We start from the raw sequence: 18,791 nt of genomic DNA, 5'->3' as shown, positions 1-18,791 counted from the left end.
CAAACGTGAAAATTGAAGTAGTAGAGATTTTACATTTGCTTTTGTTGGAATGACAAGATGGTAAAGAAATTCAAAAGGTCACTGAATTCATTGTTTTAAACTCTTAAAACTAAACTATACGGTACATACATAAAAGTGCACAAATCATAACTGTATTGCTTAAGTACTAAAATAAACACACCTCTGTAACCACTACATATATCATCATGCACTTTGAGAAGGCTCCTTCATGTCACTCTCCAGTGCTCTCTCCACAGATAACTGCTATTCTGACTTGAATCACAAAAAACCTATTTTTTTTGCCTTTTTTGCATTTTACAGGAGTGGAATCATACACTGTATATTCTTTTTTGCATGGACTCTTTTGTCCAACATAATACATCTGAGATTACCCATGTTGTTGTGTGTAGCAGTGATTTATTTATTTATTTATATTTATTTTTTATACAGCAGGTTCTTATTAGTTATCTATTTTATACATATGGATGTATATATGTCAATCCCAATCTCCCAACTCATCCCACCACCAACCCACCCCTACTTTCCCCCCTTGGTGTCCATATGTTTGTTCTCTACATCTGTGTCTCTATTTCTGCCTTGCAAACTGGTTCATCTGTACCATTCTTCTAGATTCAATATGTACGCATTCATATATGATATTTGTTTTTCTCTTTCTGACTTACTTCACTCTGAATGACTGTCTCTAGGTCCATCCAAGTCTCTAAAAATAACCTAGCTTTGTTCCTTTTTATGGCTGAGTATTATTCCATTGTATTTATGTACCACATCTTCTTTACCCATTCGTCTGTCAGCGGGCATTTAGGTTGTTTCCATGACCTGGCTTTTGGAAATAGTGCTGCAATGAACATTGGGTTGCATGCGTCTTTTTGAATTATGGTTTTCTCTGGGTATATGCCCAGTAGTGGGATTGCTGGGTCGTATGGTAGTTCTAGTTTTAGTTTTTTAAGGAACTCCATACTGTTCTCCATAGCGGCCGTATCAATTTACATTCCCACCAGCAGTGTAAGAGGGTTGCCTTTTCTCCACACCCTCTCAGCATTTGTTGTTTGTAGATTTTCTGATGATGCCCATTCTAACTGGTGTGAGGTGATACCTCATTGTAGTTTTGATTTGCATTTCTCTAATGATTAGTGATGTTGAGAAGCTTTTCATGTGCTTCTTGGACATCTGTATGTCTTCTATGGAGAAATGTCTATTTAGGTCTTCTGCTCATTTTTTGATTGGGTTATTTGTTCTCTTGATATTGAGCTGCTGAGCTGTTTATATATTTTGGAGATTAATCCTTTGTCCATTGATTCGTTTGCAAATATTTTCTCTGATCCTGAGGGTTGCCTTTTCTTTGTCTTTGTAGTTCCCTTTGCTGTGCAAAAGCTTTAAGTTTCATTAGGTCCCATTTGTTTATTTTGTTTTTTTTTCCCATTACTCTAGGAGGTGTATCAAAACAGATCTTACTGTGATTTATGTCAAAGAGTATTCTTCCTATGTTTTCCTCTAAGAGTTTTATAGTGTCCAGTCACACATTTAGGTATTTAATCTATTGTGACTTTATTTTTGTGTTTGGTGTTAGGGAATGTTCTAATTTCATTCTTTTATATGTAACTGTCCAGTTTTCCCAGCATCACTTATCGAAGAGACTGCCTTTTCTCTATTGCATATCCTTGCCTCATTTATCAGAGATTAGTTGACCATAGGTGCGTGGGTTTATCTCTGGGCTTTCTATCCTGTTCCATTGATCTATATTTCTGTTTTTGTGCCAGTACCATATTGTCTTGATTACTATAGCTTTGTGGTATAGTCTGAAGTCAGGGAGTCTCATTCCTCCAGCTCCGTTTTTTTTCCCTTAAGATTGCTTTGACTATTCGGGGTCTTTTGGGTCTCCATACAAATTTTAAGATTTTTGGTTCTAGTTTCGTAAACAATGTCATTGGTACTTTGACAGGGATTGCGCTGAATCTGTAGATTGCTTTGGGCAGTATAGTCATTTTCACAATATTGATTCTTCCAATCCAAAAACGTGGTATGTCTCTCTATCTGTTTGTGTCATCTTTGATTTCTTTCATCAGTGTCTTATAATTTTCTGAGTACGGGTCTTTTACCTCCTTAGGTAGGTTTATTTCTAGGTATTTTATTCTTTTTTTGCAATGATGAGTGGCATTGTTTCTTTAATTTCTCTTTCAGATTTCTCATCATTAGTGTATAGAAATGCCAGAGATTTCTGTGCATTAATTTTGCAACCTGCAACTTTACCAAATTCACTGATTATCTCTAGTAGTTTTCTGGTGGCATCTTTAGGATTCTCTATGTATAGTATCATGTCATCTGCAAACAGTAACAATTTTACTTCTTCTTTTCCAATTTGTATTCCTTTTATTTATTTTTCTTCTCTGATTGCTGTGGCTAGAACTTCCAAAACTATGTTGAATAATAGTGAACATCCTTGTCTTGTTCCTGATCTTAGAGGAAATGCTTTCAGTTCTTCACCACTGAGAACAATGCTGGCTGTGGTTTTGTCGTATATGGCCATTATTATGTTAAGGGAGGTTCCCTCTATGCCTACTTTCTAGAGAGTTTTTATCATAAATGGGTGTTGAATTTTGTCAAAAGCTTTTTCTCTGTCTACTGAGATGATCATATGGTTTTTATTCTTCAATTTGTTAATATGGTGTATCATATTGATTGATTTGCATATATTGAATCCTTGCATGCCTGGGATATATCCCACTTGATCATGGTGTATGATCCTTTTAATGTGCTGTTGGATTCTGTTTGCTAGTATTTTGTAGAGGATTTTTGCATCTATATTCATCAGTCATATTGGTCTGTAATTTTCTTTTTTGTAGTATCTTTGTCTGGTTTGGGTATCAAGGTGATGGTGGCCTCATAGAATGAGTTAGGGAGTGTTCCTTCCTCTGCAAATTTTTGGAAGAGTTTGAGAAGGATAGGTGTTAGCTCTTCTCTAAATGTTTGATAGAATTCACCTGTGAAATCTGGTCCTGGGCTTTTGTTTGTTGGAAGATTTTTTTTTTTTCGGTATGCACGCCTTTCACTGTTGTGGCCTCTCCCGTTGTGGAGCACAGGCTCCAGACACGCAGGCTCAGTGGCCATGGCTCACGGGCCAAGCCGCTCTGTGGCATGTGGGATCTTCCTGGACCGGGGCACAAACCTGCTTCCCCTGCATCGGCAGGCAGACTCTCAACCACTGCACCACCAGGGAAGCCCTGTTGGAAGATTTTTAACCACAGTTTCAATTTCATTACTTGTGATTGGTCTGTTCATATCTTCTATTTCTTCCTGGTTCAGTCCTGGAAGGTGATAACTTTCTAAGAATTTGTCTATTTCTTCCAGGTTGTCCATTTTATTGGCATAGAGTTGTTTGTAGTGGTGTCTCATGATGCTTTGTACTTCTGCCATGTCCATGGTAACTTCTCTTTTTTCATTTCTAATTTTATTGATTTGAATCCTCTCCCTCTTTTTCTTGATGAGTCTGGCTAATGGTTTATCAATTTTGTTAATCTTCTCAAAGAACTAGCTTTTAGTTTTATTGATCTTTGCTATTGTTTTCTTTGTTTCTATTTCATTTATTTCTGCTCTGATTTTTATGATTTCTTTCCTTCTACTAACTTTGGGTATTGTTTGTTCTTCTTTCTCTAGTTCCTTTAGGTGTAAGGTTAGATTGTTTATTTGAGATTTTTCTCATTTCTTGAGGTAGGCTTGTATTGCTATAAGACTTCCATCTTAGAACTGCTTTTGCTGCATCCCATAGGTTTTGGATTATCATGTTTTCATTGTCATTTGTCTCTAGGTATTTTTTGATTTCCTCTTTGATTTCTTCAGTGATCTCTTGGCTACTTAGCAACGTATTGTTTACCCTCCATGAGTTTGTGTTTTTTACGTGTTTTTCCCTGTAACTGATTTCTAATCTCAAAGTATTGTTGTCGGAAAAGATGTTTAATATGATTTAAATATTCTTAAATTTACTGAGGCTTGATTTGTGACCCAAGATGTGATCTATTCTGGAGAATGTTTCATGTGCACTTGAGAAGAAAGTGTAATCTGCTGTTTTTGGATGGAATACCTATAAATATCAGTTAAATCTATCTGGTCTACTGTGTTGTTTAAAACTTGTGTTTCCTTATTTATTTTCTGTCTGGGTGATCTGTCCATTGGTGTAAGTGAGGTGTTAAAAGTCCCCCACTATTATTGTGTTACTGTCGACTTCCTCTTTTATAGCTGTTAGCAGTTGCCTTATGTATTAAGGTGCTCCCATGTTGGGTGCATATATATTTATAATTGTTATATCTTATTCTTGGATTAATCCCTTGATCATTATGTAGTGTCCTTCCTTGTCTCTTGTAACATTCTTTATTTTAAAGTCTATTTTATCTGAAATGAGTATTGCTAGTCCAGCTTTCTTTTGATTTCCATTTGCATGGAATATCTTTTTCCATCCCCTCACTCTCAGACTGTATGTGTCTGTAGGTCTGAAGAGGGTCTCTTGTAGACACCATATAGATGGTGGTGTCTATTCAGTGAGCCTGTGTCTTTTGGTTGGAGCATTTAATCCATTCACATTTAAGGTAATTATTGATATGTAAGTTCCTATTACCATTTTCTTAATTGTTTTGGGTTTGTTTTCATAGGCCTTTTTCTTCTCTTGTGTTTCCCACTTACAAAAGTTCCTTTAACATTTGTTGTAGAGCTGGTTTGGTGCTGCTGAATTCTCCTAGATTTTGCTTGTCTGTAATGCTTTTGATTTCTCCGTAGAATCTGAATGAGATCCTTACCAGGAACAGTAATCTTGGTTGTAGGTTCTTCCCTTTCATCACTTTAAATATATTGTGCCACTCCCTTCTGGCTTGTACCGTTTCTGCTGAGAAATCAGCTGTTAACCCTATGGGTGTTCCCTTGTTTGTTATTTGTTGTTTCTCCCTTGTTGCTTTTAATAATTTTTCTTTGTCTTTAACTTTTGTCAGTTTGATTACTATGTGTCTCAGCCTGTTTCTCCTTGGGTTTATCCTGCCTGGGACTCTCTGCACTTCCTGGACTTGGGTTGCTATTTCCTTTCTCATGTTAGGGAAGTTTTCAACTATAATCTCTTCAAATATTTTCTTGGGTCCTTTCTCTCTCTCTCTTCTCCTTCTGGGACCCCTATAATGCAAATGCTGGTGCATTTAATGTTGTCCCAGATGTCTCTTGGGCTGTCTTCATTTCTTTTTTTTTTTTTTTTTTTAATTAATTTATTTTATTTATTTTTGGCTGCATTGGATCTTCATTGCGGTGCGCGGGCTTCTCACTGCGGTGGCCTCTCCTGCTGCAGAGCACAGGCTCTAAGCTCGCGGACTCAGTAGTTGTGGCGCATGGGCCCAGCCGCTCCATGGCATGTGGGATCTTCCAGGACCAGGGCTCGAACCCGTGTCCCCTGCATTGGCAGGGGGATTCTTAACCACTGCGCCACCAGAGAAGCCCTGTCTTCATTTCTTTTCATTCTTTTTTCTTTATTTTTTCCATGGCAGTGAATTCCACCATTCTGTCTTCCAGGTCACTTATCCATTTTTCTGCCTCAGTTATTCTTCTATTGGTTCCTTCTAGTGTATTCTTCATTTCATTTATTGTATTGTTCATCTCTTTGTTCTTTAATTCTTCTAGGTGTTTGTTCTTTAATTCTTCTAGGTCTTTGTTAAACATTTCTTGCATCTTCTCAATCTTTGCCTCCATTCTTTTTCCAAGGTCCTGGATCATCTTCACTATCATTATTCTGAATTTTTTTTTCTGGAAGGTTGCCTATCTCCACTTCATTTAGTTGTTTTCTGGGGTTTTATCTTGTTTCTTCATCTGGTACATAGTCCTCTGCCTTTTCATTTTGTCTATCTTTCTGTGAATGTGGTTTTCATTCCACAGGCTGCAGGGCTGTAGTTCTTCTTGCTTCTGCTGTCTGTCTTCTGGTGGATGAGGCTATCTAAGAGGCTTGTGCAAGCTTCCAGATGGGAGAGACCGGTGGTGGGTAGAGCTGGATGTTGCTCTGGTGGGCAGAGCTCAGTAAAAGTGTAATCTGATTGTCTGCTGATGAGTGGGGCTGGGTTCCCTCCCTGTTGGTGGTTTGGCCTGAGGCAACCCAGCATGGGAAGCTATAAGCTCTCTGATGGGGCTAATGGCAGACTCCAGGAGGGCTCATGCCAAGGAGTACTTCCCAGAACTTCTGCTGCCAGTGTCTTTGTCCCTGTGGTTAGCCACAGCCACCCCCTGCCTCTGCAGGAGACCCTCCAACACTAGCAGGTAGGTCTGGTTCAGTCTCCCATGGGGTCACTGCTCCTTCCCCTTGGGTCCTGATGTGCACACTACTTTGTGTGTGCCTCCAAGAGTGGAGTCTCTGTCAAAATGCTACAATCAAATCCTGCTAGCCTTCAAAGTCTGATTCTGTGGGAATTCCTCTTCCCGTTGCTGGACCTCCAGGTTGGGAAGCCTGACGGGGGCTCAGAACCCTCACTCCAGTGGGTGAACTTCTGTGGTATAAGTGCTCTCCAGTTTGCCAGTCACCCACCTGGCAGTTATGGGATTTGATATTATTGTGATTGCACCTCTTGTACCATCTCATTGCGGCTTCTCCTTTGTCTTTGGATGTGGGGTACCTTTTTTTGGTGAGTTCCAGTGTCTTCCTGTCAATGATTGTTCAGCAGTTAGTTATGATTCCAGTGCTCTCACAAGAGGGAGTGAGCACATGTCCTTCTACTCTACAATCTTGAACCAATCCCCCTAGCAGTGATTTTGTTTATCATTGCTGTTCTGTACTCCATTTTAAGAACGTAACATTATTTACTTATTCTACTGCTGATAGTTATTTGTTTTTTTTTCCAGTTTAGTGTTATTATGATGAGTACTGTAATGAATATGTAGCACTGTGTTCATATTACATGTTTCTGTTCACAATTCTACTGTACATTGTATATTGTATCTACCTGGGGTGGAATTGAAGAGATGATTAGAGTCTGATTTGTTAGAAACTACAAAACCGTTTTCCAAGGAGATTGTACCAATTTCTGCCCCAGCAGCTCTACATGAGAGTTCAAATTGTTCCTCATCCTCACTGACACTTGGCATTGCCAGCTATGCCAGCTATTTTTTAAGGCTTTCTTTTGGGTGTAGTGTGGTATCTCATTGTTGGTTTTCATTTTACTTTTCCCTGATGATTAAGGATGTGAAACACTTCTTCACAATGTTGAAGTGAAAATAGCAATGAAGTTTTCCCTCTACTAAAAGCAAAGAAAACAAAGCGAACAATAAACAGGCTAGAAAAGAAACATAACCTGGCCTGAAAGAGTTAATCACTCCTAGTTTTATTTTAACTGTTGCTAATCTGTAGTGTCTGTAGTTAGATTTGTCCTTCACAAAGCTAACCTGTCACCCCTAATCCTATGTAATTTAGGTAATTTCTCTTGTAGCAAATCACACCTTGTAGCTGTTTGCATTTCAAAAAGGATGTCACAGACAGATAACCCAGAGATGAAGGGGCCCATTTACCAGGCTGCCTGATGCCAGCAGTGACTGTTTTAAAATATTGCAAGAAGAAGAAGAATGCAATACCTTCACCGCTTTGATCTTTCTCACTTACCCTGGATTGTGAGTTCCACCTCTAAGACCCCCTGTAATTCCCCTGGACAGGGGGGCAGTTTTTGAGGCACTGGCCTGCTGTGTCTTCCCTTTGCCTTTGCAAAGAAAATAAAAAACCTCTCTATTTCTTATCCTCCAAATCTGTCTCCTTATTTCTATTCAGCATCGGTGCACAGGGAGCCAAAATTTGTTGGCAACAATATACCTAAAGGCAATTTGGATTTCCTCTTTTTTTTTTGGAAAGGGTCATCTATCTTCTTTTTCTTGTTGGATTTTTTGAATATGAAATATTCTGAATGAAAGTTCTCTTTAGATATAAGTATTACAAATATCATCTCTCTGAAGCTTGGCTTTATATAGGGCCTTTTGATAAATAAGTTTTAATAAAAATGTATTGCAACTGGAGAGACATTGGTACCACGCAGCAGAACTTAATAAAAATTGCTATAGGACTCTGTCTTATTCATCAGTATTTCCTTCCCCCCCAGCTTTTTTTGATGGTCTATTTAATCAATTTGTGCCCATAAGTTCCTGTAAATCTGTGCTATAATTCCCTTTACTCTCCTGTTCCAATCCTTAAATATCTTTTTTTTCAGATATTTATTTTACTTGTGAATAAAAATACATTTGTGACAGGAAAATATTAAATATTTCAAGGCCCCAAAGCTTTATAAGGAACATGTGTTGCTTGCTGAGCTGGGCGATAAGAATGAAGAAATTTGCAAGACCTGAGAGGCTGAGGGATAACTGTATTCTGCTGAAGAAGAACCCTGAGGGCAGATTCCAGAGGTTGAAAAGCTGTAGTCCTGAGGCTAGAGAGGCCTGTGTGGAAAGAGAGAGCTACAGGAGGACGAAGGAATAGAAGGTGCTTAGATTTTTCTGAAGTTCTGCTATGTGGTTGCAGTAAATCTCCATTTTCAGTAAAATCTACATTGCAAGTTGTTGCTTTTTAGAATTGTACTTTGGGGAAGGGTGTGCAAAAAGTTTCTTACTCAGGATGGGAAAAATAAATGAGATGCTGACCATGGGAACCCCATCACACTTGGGTTACCTGCAATTCTAACTTAATATCTGCACAGTGTAAATATGCTATTTTTCAGTTGCATTTTCAGTTAACAATAGAAAAATGATTTATAGCCCTACAGCAATGTATTTATTACAACAAATAAAATTATATCATATTTTTCCAATCCACTATACTTCTCTAAAATGTAGACATGTGAGAATTATACCACAATATATTTGACTTGGGCTTACCTTTGAAAATTAGTCTTTTTTTTTTGCTACATCATATTCATACTGTTAATTAATTTACATTGGTAATATAGAAGGTCACTTGCTATTTTGTATTTACAAAGTAGGTTTTATCTTATTTGATGTACTTTAGCCATGTCCTTGTTCTTCCCTCTCAATTACATAATTTAAGAGGAAGTGTGGTTTTATTGTGTCCAGAAAAAAAGAATACTGATAAGAATGAACAGTAAAAGTAATAATTGCCTGTCTTGTATATTGACATTTCTTTTTGAAAAAAAATGAATGTTGTACCTTCAGAGGGTACTATCAGTACTATTATGTTTAAAAACCATATTTTATTATGGTATACCACTAATCTTTCCTCTTCCACTTGATTCTCTAATGTTTTCTCTTCTATAGCATTAGAAATTGATAAAATTAACTGAACTACTCCCTGACAGATGATAACTCCTGCCCTCCTTCCCACAAAAGAAAGACTTTCACCTAAGATTACTATCAAAAGAATTTCAAGATGTCTACAATTTTGTATGCATGTAAAATTCTTGTAACATGTACATTCACAAAGGCATGTACATTTATTGCTAAAATTATCATTGGCGAGAACTGATATAATGGGGAGGGGTGCCAATGCCCTGGCAGATGAAAAAGGGAGAAGATGATTTCTACAAAGAACCTGAGTGTCAAAACGAGAGTCTTGATGGAATGCTTTGTTTAGACTTTCGACAGAGATTTTCAAAGTCATGAACTTTAAATATTGTTACTTCCAACATTTTAAAAACGACAGATAACTCATTTTGTATTATATCTTCTACCCCCAAAAGTTAATTTTTTGTCTTTGTCTGGTTGTCAAGGGCTGATTAGGTAGCACAGAAACTGATTACTAAAAGATTCCTTTTTTAAATTAAGGAATTCATGTCTACAACCTTCCAGAATGAAAAAGATTTCTACTCTTTTGCCACTGGGATGAAGAGATTTTTTTTGCTAATGGAATGCACATGAAATCAGGCAAAACATTCAACATTCAACAGACACAAAGGGAATATTTGTTGAAGTGCCTCCTCCTTTTTAGAGTCTGGACATAGGAAAGTACTATTTCTGTACATTCTGCCTTCCACGTGTCTATGAACAGTGACCATCAAAAATTCCCAGCAGCCAGTGGCACCTCCTGTTGGAAAAGTCACTCTGCATGAGTTTCAACACTCAAGGAAGGTGTCCTAAATATTCTTTTACTCCTTTCATTAGTCTGGAGAGAATGTTACTGCACAGGTGCCAATTCTCCTTGTGGCTTTTTTGTCTCCTAAGTTGCCTTAAAACTGGTATCTAAATAAGGCAGGCTATTACTCTATGTATATTTTACTGAATCAGGGGACATGTGTCATACAAGAGCAATATAGAGTGTCCCTAGTCCTGCTGAATGTTTTCCCTGCCATCGGTTTCAGGATTCTTCACTTTGCTTCTCTCACCTAGCTCTAACAAGCAAACAGAGAAGGTAGCAGCCATATCATTGGTTTTTCTTTCATCCAGTATGTATCACCCTGTTGATAATTTTGTTTTCTTGGGCCAAATATCATTAAAAGCAAAAACAAATTACTAAAGGCAGTATGTTGTCGTATGAAGAGAGGGCTTTGGAGCCAAGGGTTTTCAGTTTAAAAGTGGCTTTATCATCTACTCAGGAGTGGGGACTTAGTCAAGTTAAACATCTTCTGTGACTTAGTTTCCCTAATATAAGATGGTGAAAACAACACCTAGCAGGAGGTGCTATGTAATTAGATATATGAGATATATAATGTTCTTATAACACAGCAGGTGTGATTTAAATAATAGCCAGAAGTCAAAAGTAAAATTCAATTTCTCTGTCCGTAAGCAGCTTGGAATATAATTGGAAATACATCTCACACACACACACACACACACACACACACACACACACAAAATCAGTATTACGATATAGTATATAATTTTGCCAGATGATTGATAGGGATGATTACTAGGGAATTTTAGAAGGCCAAGAAAAATATTCTGTGACATTCATAAGCTAGTGACCTTTTCTGAGACAAAAGCACCACAGTGAAATCATTGTCTTAGGCAGGTTCTTTTGACAGCAGTTGGCCCAAGACACCAGATGTGGCTGTGGAAAGTTAGAAAGCTACTGCACAAATTTAACAATGTGCTAAAGGCCAGAATTGTACAGACAGATAATTCTGTTTACGCTAAAATTAAAAACATTTAAGTACTGAGGGGAGTAAGCAGTACAAATAGGTAATTCACTCACCAACGTTAAACAGAGATGAGCATAATTTTCTTCCGCAGATAGATTGGTAGCATCATTGATTTGAAATGAATTAAATTGCACTGAGCTACTTATTAATCCATAGAAAACCAACTGGGGCTGTGAATAAGTACCTTTCCAAATTTTTTCCCTAGCAACTTTACACCCTGGTGTTAGTGTTGAATTTAATAAAACAGGGCCAAAGAAGCTGTGGCAATTGAAGCATGAAGCTTAGCTGCAGAGCTGAGGGAGGCCACACAGGGCTTTATCTTGACCATTTCCCAAAGATATGTAATATCCACAGAATGTACCTCAGGATTTGCTCCCCTCCAAATTCTTAGTCCTCCCCTTACTCTTGGCCTCCTACATACAGATGTAGAAAAGATTCATATCCTAGTGCCTAATACAGTAATAATAATAACTGTATTAGTCTCCATTTGCTTAGTACTTTACAGTTGTCAAAGTGCAGTCACATATATTTTCAGTAGTTTTTACTGTTTGTGTTTCCTAAATTTCTAAAGACATTTTAAAAACATACTTTATTTTTTCAAAAGTTGAATAATATTCACATATTATTGGAGGCTTTTCTGAGAATTAAATTAAAAAATCATTTAAGATGTCCCTATTTTCAAATAACTTTAGACATATTAGATGAATGGAAATATAAGAAGCTTAATCAGAATAATTGTGTTTCTTGGTAGGAAAGGAAATGGAAGTGTGAAGAATCTGGATTTTGCTTAAGAAATCAAAATGAGATGATTGAAATGGGGCCTTGAAGGTTCTGGGCAAAAGAGAAAACAGTAACATTTCCCCCTATATCTCAGTTCAGCTTCTTTAATGAATCTCTGTAGCATTAATATGGTTTTATAAGTCTTTAGAGAAAGAGATTGGAGTTTCCAGGACTGTAAACATAGACACTGAGAATAACAAGTATTCTCTGAGTATTGAAAGTGACTCTTAAACACAGCACGCTCAAGGACAAATACCGGAGTCGACAAGCATGTCTTGCTCATCATCAAGTCTAATAAAGATGAGCTGGGCAAGTTGCAATGTATCTACCAGCGTTTCTGACAAGGAAATGAATATTTTTAAGAAGTATTGCCCTGAGTGGATGATTCAGCTCTTCAACTACAGGAAATCAGTAGTAAAGCACAAAAAGCCAAAAACAAGTCAAATAGAGAGCCTTTTACTCTGTGGGGTGTGTGTGTGTGTGTGTGTGTGTGTGTGTGTGTGTGTAAGGGAAAGAAAAGCATCTAGTATAGGTAAAAAGTTGAGGTTAAAAAAACATTGGAAATGATTTTTTAAGTGCTATAAAACATTGAGTATTTCAAAGCAATGCTTCTGAGGTTTCCGTTGATACTATGTTTTCTAAGAGTTTAAACATCCTATTTGGGGAGGGTGCAGAAATAATGAGACTTAATCATGCTATCTCTATCTTTTGGTCTGTTCAAATATGTTGTGAATATAAATTTAATCTACAGCCAATATGAGACTCTGTCCAGGGATATTTTAATATGACAATATAATAATAATAATGTTTAAAGTATTATTAAAATGAGAAGTCTGGGCATTGCTCATGTTTTTCACTTGCTAGGTAAGGTCACAGCAGAAGGTAGACATTTCAAAACAGCAGTTTACTGAATACAACTGGCCATACTTAATGCAAGAGTTAAAAGTTAGATTTTACTAAAAAATGAAAAGTCTTGGACAAATATAAAACTGGATGTGACACCATAACAACAGCAAGCATAATTCAAGTGTCTCCTGAGCAAAACAAGAAATACTGTCATTCTGGTTATATAAAGAGTGTCAGGGCTTCCCTGGTGGTGCAGGGGTTAAGAATCCGCCTGCTAATGCAAGGGACACAGGTTTGAGCTATGGTCTGGGAAGATCCCACATGCCGCGGATCAACTAAGCCCGTGTGCCATAACTACTGAGCCTGCACTCTAGAGCCCGCGAGCCACAACTACTGAAGCTCACATGCCTAGAGCCCGTGCTCTGCAACAAGAGAAGACACCGCAATGAGAATCCCGCACACCGCGACGAAGAGTAGCCTCTGCTCGCTGCAACTAGAGAAAGCCCACACGCAGCAACAGACCCACCTCAGCCAATAAACAAACAAACAAATAAATAAATAAAAAAGAGTGTCAAATGCCCATTTGGTTTAGCAACATGAAGCTCAAAGTTGACATTAGCTAGAGAATATTGGTGTGGGTTGTAGAATGAGTGGGAGCTAATGAAATGGAGAGATTACAGATGAATATATCAGGGGATTGGCTGTAAATGGGAAGAGATCTAGAGTAGTAACTGGGAGAGTAGATGGGTCCTAGGAGGGATTTAAAAGATGGATGAGACTTGAGCAGGTTTATATGTTTGAAATAAGGAGTCAAAAGAAAGCAAGAGGTTGATAACAAAAAAGAGAAAGATCAGTAGAACAAAACATGGTGAGTGCTCCAGAGCACTGGCATATATTTGAAACCAATTTAAATGAATTTTGAACATTCTATACAAAGTTCAGTTTTACTTGTGTGAAACAAACCTAAAGTGAATTAGAACCAACAGAAACAACAGAAAAATTACTCTTACTAAGAAGGGATAAAATAATAAGCTATGAAGACAAGGCTTCAGTAGTTTGAAATGAATTTCCTTATAAAATACATTAAATAAATGAGAAAATATTAAGAAGACTGATCATGGTAGTAATGGGTTTTAAGTTTCATGAAATGCTGTGATAACTAGGTCAGAACTTTCAAGTGGAAATTGAGAGATGCAAAATATTCCTGGAACTTATAACAAGGATGTTATTAAAGTGCTCAGATAAATATAATTCTGGCTCAAAATAATAAGCTTTCATTTATCATCTTAACTCTCAATAAAATTTGCCTCCAAATGTTTTTATGGAAAGTAAAATTCTGTCTTATAGTTTTTATAGTTTCTGGATGAGAACTTCTGAAACCCTTCTAGGATTTAAAAAAATGTTTTTAAAGAGTTGAAAACCAGTGAAACTGCTGCTATAATGAGATATAATTATAGAATTCATCTGTTTAAAACTTTGGTTCAATTCAGTCATTACTTCACTTCTCACATAACAATGTAACTCAATAAAGGTTGAGTTTATTGCCTACATTTGGCTGTGTCATTCCATCCTTTTATTATTTATGCCACTACTGGAAAGAAATCAGTATCTGTTTATATGCTATAGCTGATAAAATTAAGGTTTCTTCATTATTAAGGTACATGAGAGAAACACTATATTGTATTATAAGATTGTGACTTTCTCACTGGGTAACAATACAAACATCAGTCTATCTTTTTTGATATTTCACTGCTGCAAGTGGAACTGAATGAGATAACATTTCTTTTCTACAAAGATATAGCCATCCTATCCTCCATAGCATTTTAACAATACTATGACTATTAATGATATAGTCTATTATTAATGTTACTATTTATTTTATCCAATGTGTTCAAATATTTTTTAATGGAACAGTTTCACCTGCCATCAGAGTGAGTCAACATATCTTAACTGATTTTTACTTGTAGTGCTGAAAAACTTAAAATGTGGGTAAGAAACTAATATTTTTCTCATGCAGTGAAAGAATGCACATGAAAGACACCATATTTGCAGACACTTTGAGAATAAGAGATGGATTTCAAAATTAAACATGCCTTTTAATTGAAATTAAAAAATGTTTTAGTGTGTGACTTCAGTTTAATTTTTTAAATTATTCCAAGAAAAGGTAGAGTAATGTAAAATAAAGAAGCATAAATTTTGACTAGTTTTACTCTCTTTTTTATTATATTGGTTATCCATATGTGAAAACCCTTTGTAAACTGTAAAGCCATATACAAAGATTTTCTTATTAGTGTATTCCTATTCTGGTAATTATTAATAGATTGATTCTTTTAATAAAAACTTGTGGTATCAGGAGAGTAAACATTAAGGATGGGGTTTATGAAACTGAAATTTTATTTTCATTTGCCATAAAGTTTGATAATTATATACCCACACACATCCTGGCCCCAAACCCTTTTGAAGTAGCATACTCTGCATATTCATTATTTAATTAATACATTGTTAATTAACTAATTTGATATTTTTATTATTTTTATTATAGACTAGGCGCTATATAAAATATAAATTGTAGCCCATCATTTAAGTCACATGCACTTAATTAGGTTTTGAAAATCCTAATTACAAAATGATTCAGTGACTTAGCATAGAATTAAAGAAAATTTTTCCTGTATTACTGAAACAGCCTTTCTTAAGGCATCTTTTTGTTCTTCACTGTGAACTTTAGCCATACAATGTAAAGGTAAATGGAAAAAAATAACTTGAAAGATAATTCAGTATGGCATGTGAAGTGGAATAATTAATTCTTCCACACTATACCATATTAAGGGAAATGTCCTATCTCAAGTGAACTTGGGAATGAGAAATGCAGAGAAATTAGTGTAGAGGAGGGCATTTATCCTAAAATGGGGATGAGGAATGAAGGGTGATTGTGAACAAGAAGTAACTGGAAATGGTGATGATATCCAAAGGACAGAGCTTGTCAACAGGAACTCTTAGCCCATAGCATTGCTTCATGGCAGGCAAGGGTCATTTTCTGATTCCTAGAGGTCATCTAGCTCCCTGGAGCACATGAAGAGAAGCTGGTGTCCGGGAGAAGGAGCCACTCTCAGGAGGGCGGAAATTAGAAGTACCAGGCAGAGTGTCACCAGCTACATGGACAGAGGTTCAGAGGAAAACTCCAACCCTATGAAGGGAATTGGAGACATCCGGGGAACTATAGTAGAATCATCAGACTATGCAAATATGACAGAAGTAGGGGGAAGATGCAGCTCACAGGGCCCTAAGGTACTCAGGAATCTCTTCTAAACTGTATCACCAAAACATGTCTTGAGGAGGCTGATTCCAGAATCATACTGCTGACTTCGACACATTTCAATGGAATAAGTAAAATATAATGGAGGCATCAGTGACTGTAGCTGAACCATGAAAAATTCTCAGTAACTTCAAAACACTAGAAATTGTACAGAGCACATACTCTGGCCAGACTGTATGTGTAGTGAGGTGGTTGGACCCAGAGTCTGTCATACAGAGTGAAGTAAGTCAGAAAGAGAAAAACAAATACTGTATGCTAACACATATATATGGAATCTTAAAAAAAAAAAAAAAAAAGAAAATAGTAGTGATGAACCTAGTTGCAGGGCAGGAATAAAGAGGTAGACATAGAGAATGGACTTGATGACATGGGGTGGGAGGGTGAAGCTGGGGCGAAGTGAGAGTAGCATTGATTTATATACACTACCAAATGTAAAATAGTTGCCTGGTGGGAAGCAGCCGCATAGCACAGGGAGACCGGCTCAGTGCTTTGCAATGACCTAGAGTGGTGGGATAGGGAGGATGGGAGGGAGGCTCAAGAGGGAGGGGATATGGGGACATGTGTATGCATATGTCTAATTCGCTTTGCTGTGCAACAGAAACTAACATGGTATTGTGAAGCAATTATACTCTAATAAAGATGTATTTAAAAAAATATACATAGGGGCTTCCCTGGTGGCACAGTGGTTGAGAGTCCGCCTGCTGGTGCAGGGGACACAGGTTCGTGCCCCGCTCCGGGAGGATCCCACATTCCGCAGAGCGGCTGGGCCCGTGAGCCATGGCCGCTGAGCCTGCGCGTCCGGAGCCTGTGCTCCGCAGCAGGAGAGGCCACAACAGTGAGAGGCCCGCGTACCACCAAAAAAAAAACCATATATATATATATATATATATATATATATATTATATATTTATAAAATACAATAAATAAATATATAAAAATATAATCATGTAAAATGAGATACACAAAATAATGATAGATAGCTGGGATCTGTTGGTTCAGAAAGGAAATCAATTTCAAAATTGCTGAGTCTTGACATGGAGAACAGACTTGTGGTTGCCAAGGGGGAGGGGAGTGGGAGAGGGCAGGACTGGGAGTGTGGGATTAACAGATGTAAACTATTACATAGAGGATGGATAAACAACAAGGTCCTACTGTACAGCACAGGGAGCTATATTCAATATCCTATGATGAACCATAATGGAAAAGAATATGAAAAAAGAGAATGTCTCTGTGTATAACTGAGCCACTTTGCTGTAGAGGTTGGCACAACATTGTAAATCAACTATACTTCAATAAAAATTTTTAAAAAATTGCTGAGTCTCTAGGAAATAATAATAAAAGCCAAAAACCTATGTGTGGACTTCTGCTTCTGCCCAAGATGAAGTGACAGAGACTCAATTTACCCTACTACCTAAAAACAATGAAAAAATAAATGGGCAAGATCTGTAAATCAAAGGTATTCAAAACAGTGGACATAAAGCAAGGAAGGACAGTGATCCCTAGAGACATGGCAAAAATGAGGTGAGCTCTTCCCAGCTTTTTGCCTTGAGAGAGCTTCCATGCTGTGTGGCACAGAGAGGGGGTACCTAGGTGGAGACTGCCATGGTCCCTGAGTTAAGGAGTCTGAGCTGAGGTCTGGAGAAACCAAGGTGGAAAGAATTCTGCAAATCCCAACACCTGAAAAGAGAGCTGCACAGAGATCTGCAGTGGATTCCCTGAGTATTGAAGAGAATACTGATCAGTGCATGACTGTGAGAAAACTCCTGGAGGCTGAAGAAAGAAACGCCCTAAAGGATGGGGATGTTGTTTATAAGCATGACATGAAATACAGGACCCCTAAAGTAGTAGATTAGTGAATTTCTTTACATAATAGCTGAGAATACTCTACATCAAAAAAGTTAAAAGACAATGATAGATAAAAATGTATGCAATAAATGGAACAGATGAGAGCCAGTTTTCCTTAATATGCAAAACAACTCATAACTAGTTAAGGAAAAGATTAATAGTCCAATGGAAAATGAAAAACACTGTAAAGGTGCAGAGTATGTGGAAGGGTGATTATTGCAGGGTCATTTGTAATTAAAAAATATTTTTCTATATTCTAGCAAGAAAAATGTGGTTAAATATATTTTGGTACACTCACAAAATGAAATATTATTTAGCATATAGAAAGAACAAGGGAAATCTCTATATCCTGATATGAAGAGAATAGGACAGATTATTTTGGAAATAAAACAAAATTGCAGAATATTAATATAGTATAATCCTACATTTGTAAAAATTATAATAAATAAATGTGTTTGTAATATAAAAAGAAAATAAAATGGAAAAAAGTTTATAAAATTACATCAATAATGAATAAATATAAGAAAATAACATACCAAAGGCCAATATATCTATGAATATATGGATGTATTAATAAAACTACTATCAGATTTGTAAAAATATAAACAGTTGATAAACAGCAGTGCTCATATCTGCTATGTAAAACAGAAATTATCAAACAGTTAGTGTTACAGATTCTGGAGTCTGAGCTTGAGTCCCAGCTATACCATTGACAAGAATGGCTACGGGAAAATGGCTTAACTTCTTTAAGCCTTAATTCCACATCTCTAAATTAAGCAGGTATTGTCTGTTCCATTGGGCTATCATGGGAATTAAATGAGAGGATGAATGTAACATACCAGCCAAAAAGACTTGGGTCATTAGTAATGAAAGGCAACATGTACTGATTGTTCACCATGTACCACATA

The sequence above is a fragment of the Delphinapterus leucas genome, chromosome 11, assembly GCF_059928025.1.
Source record: "Delphinapterus leucas isolate spDelLeu-1000000601 "Yukka" chromosome 11, BTC_Dleu_Yukka2, whole genome shotgun sequence".
In the NCBI taxonomy this organism is placed as follows: Eukaryota; Metazoa; Chordata; class Mammalia; order Artiodactyla; family Monodontidae; genus Delphinapterus; species Delphinapterus leucas.
Note: the sequence above shows the minus strand (reverse complement) of the source record.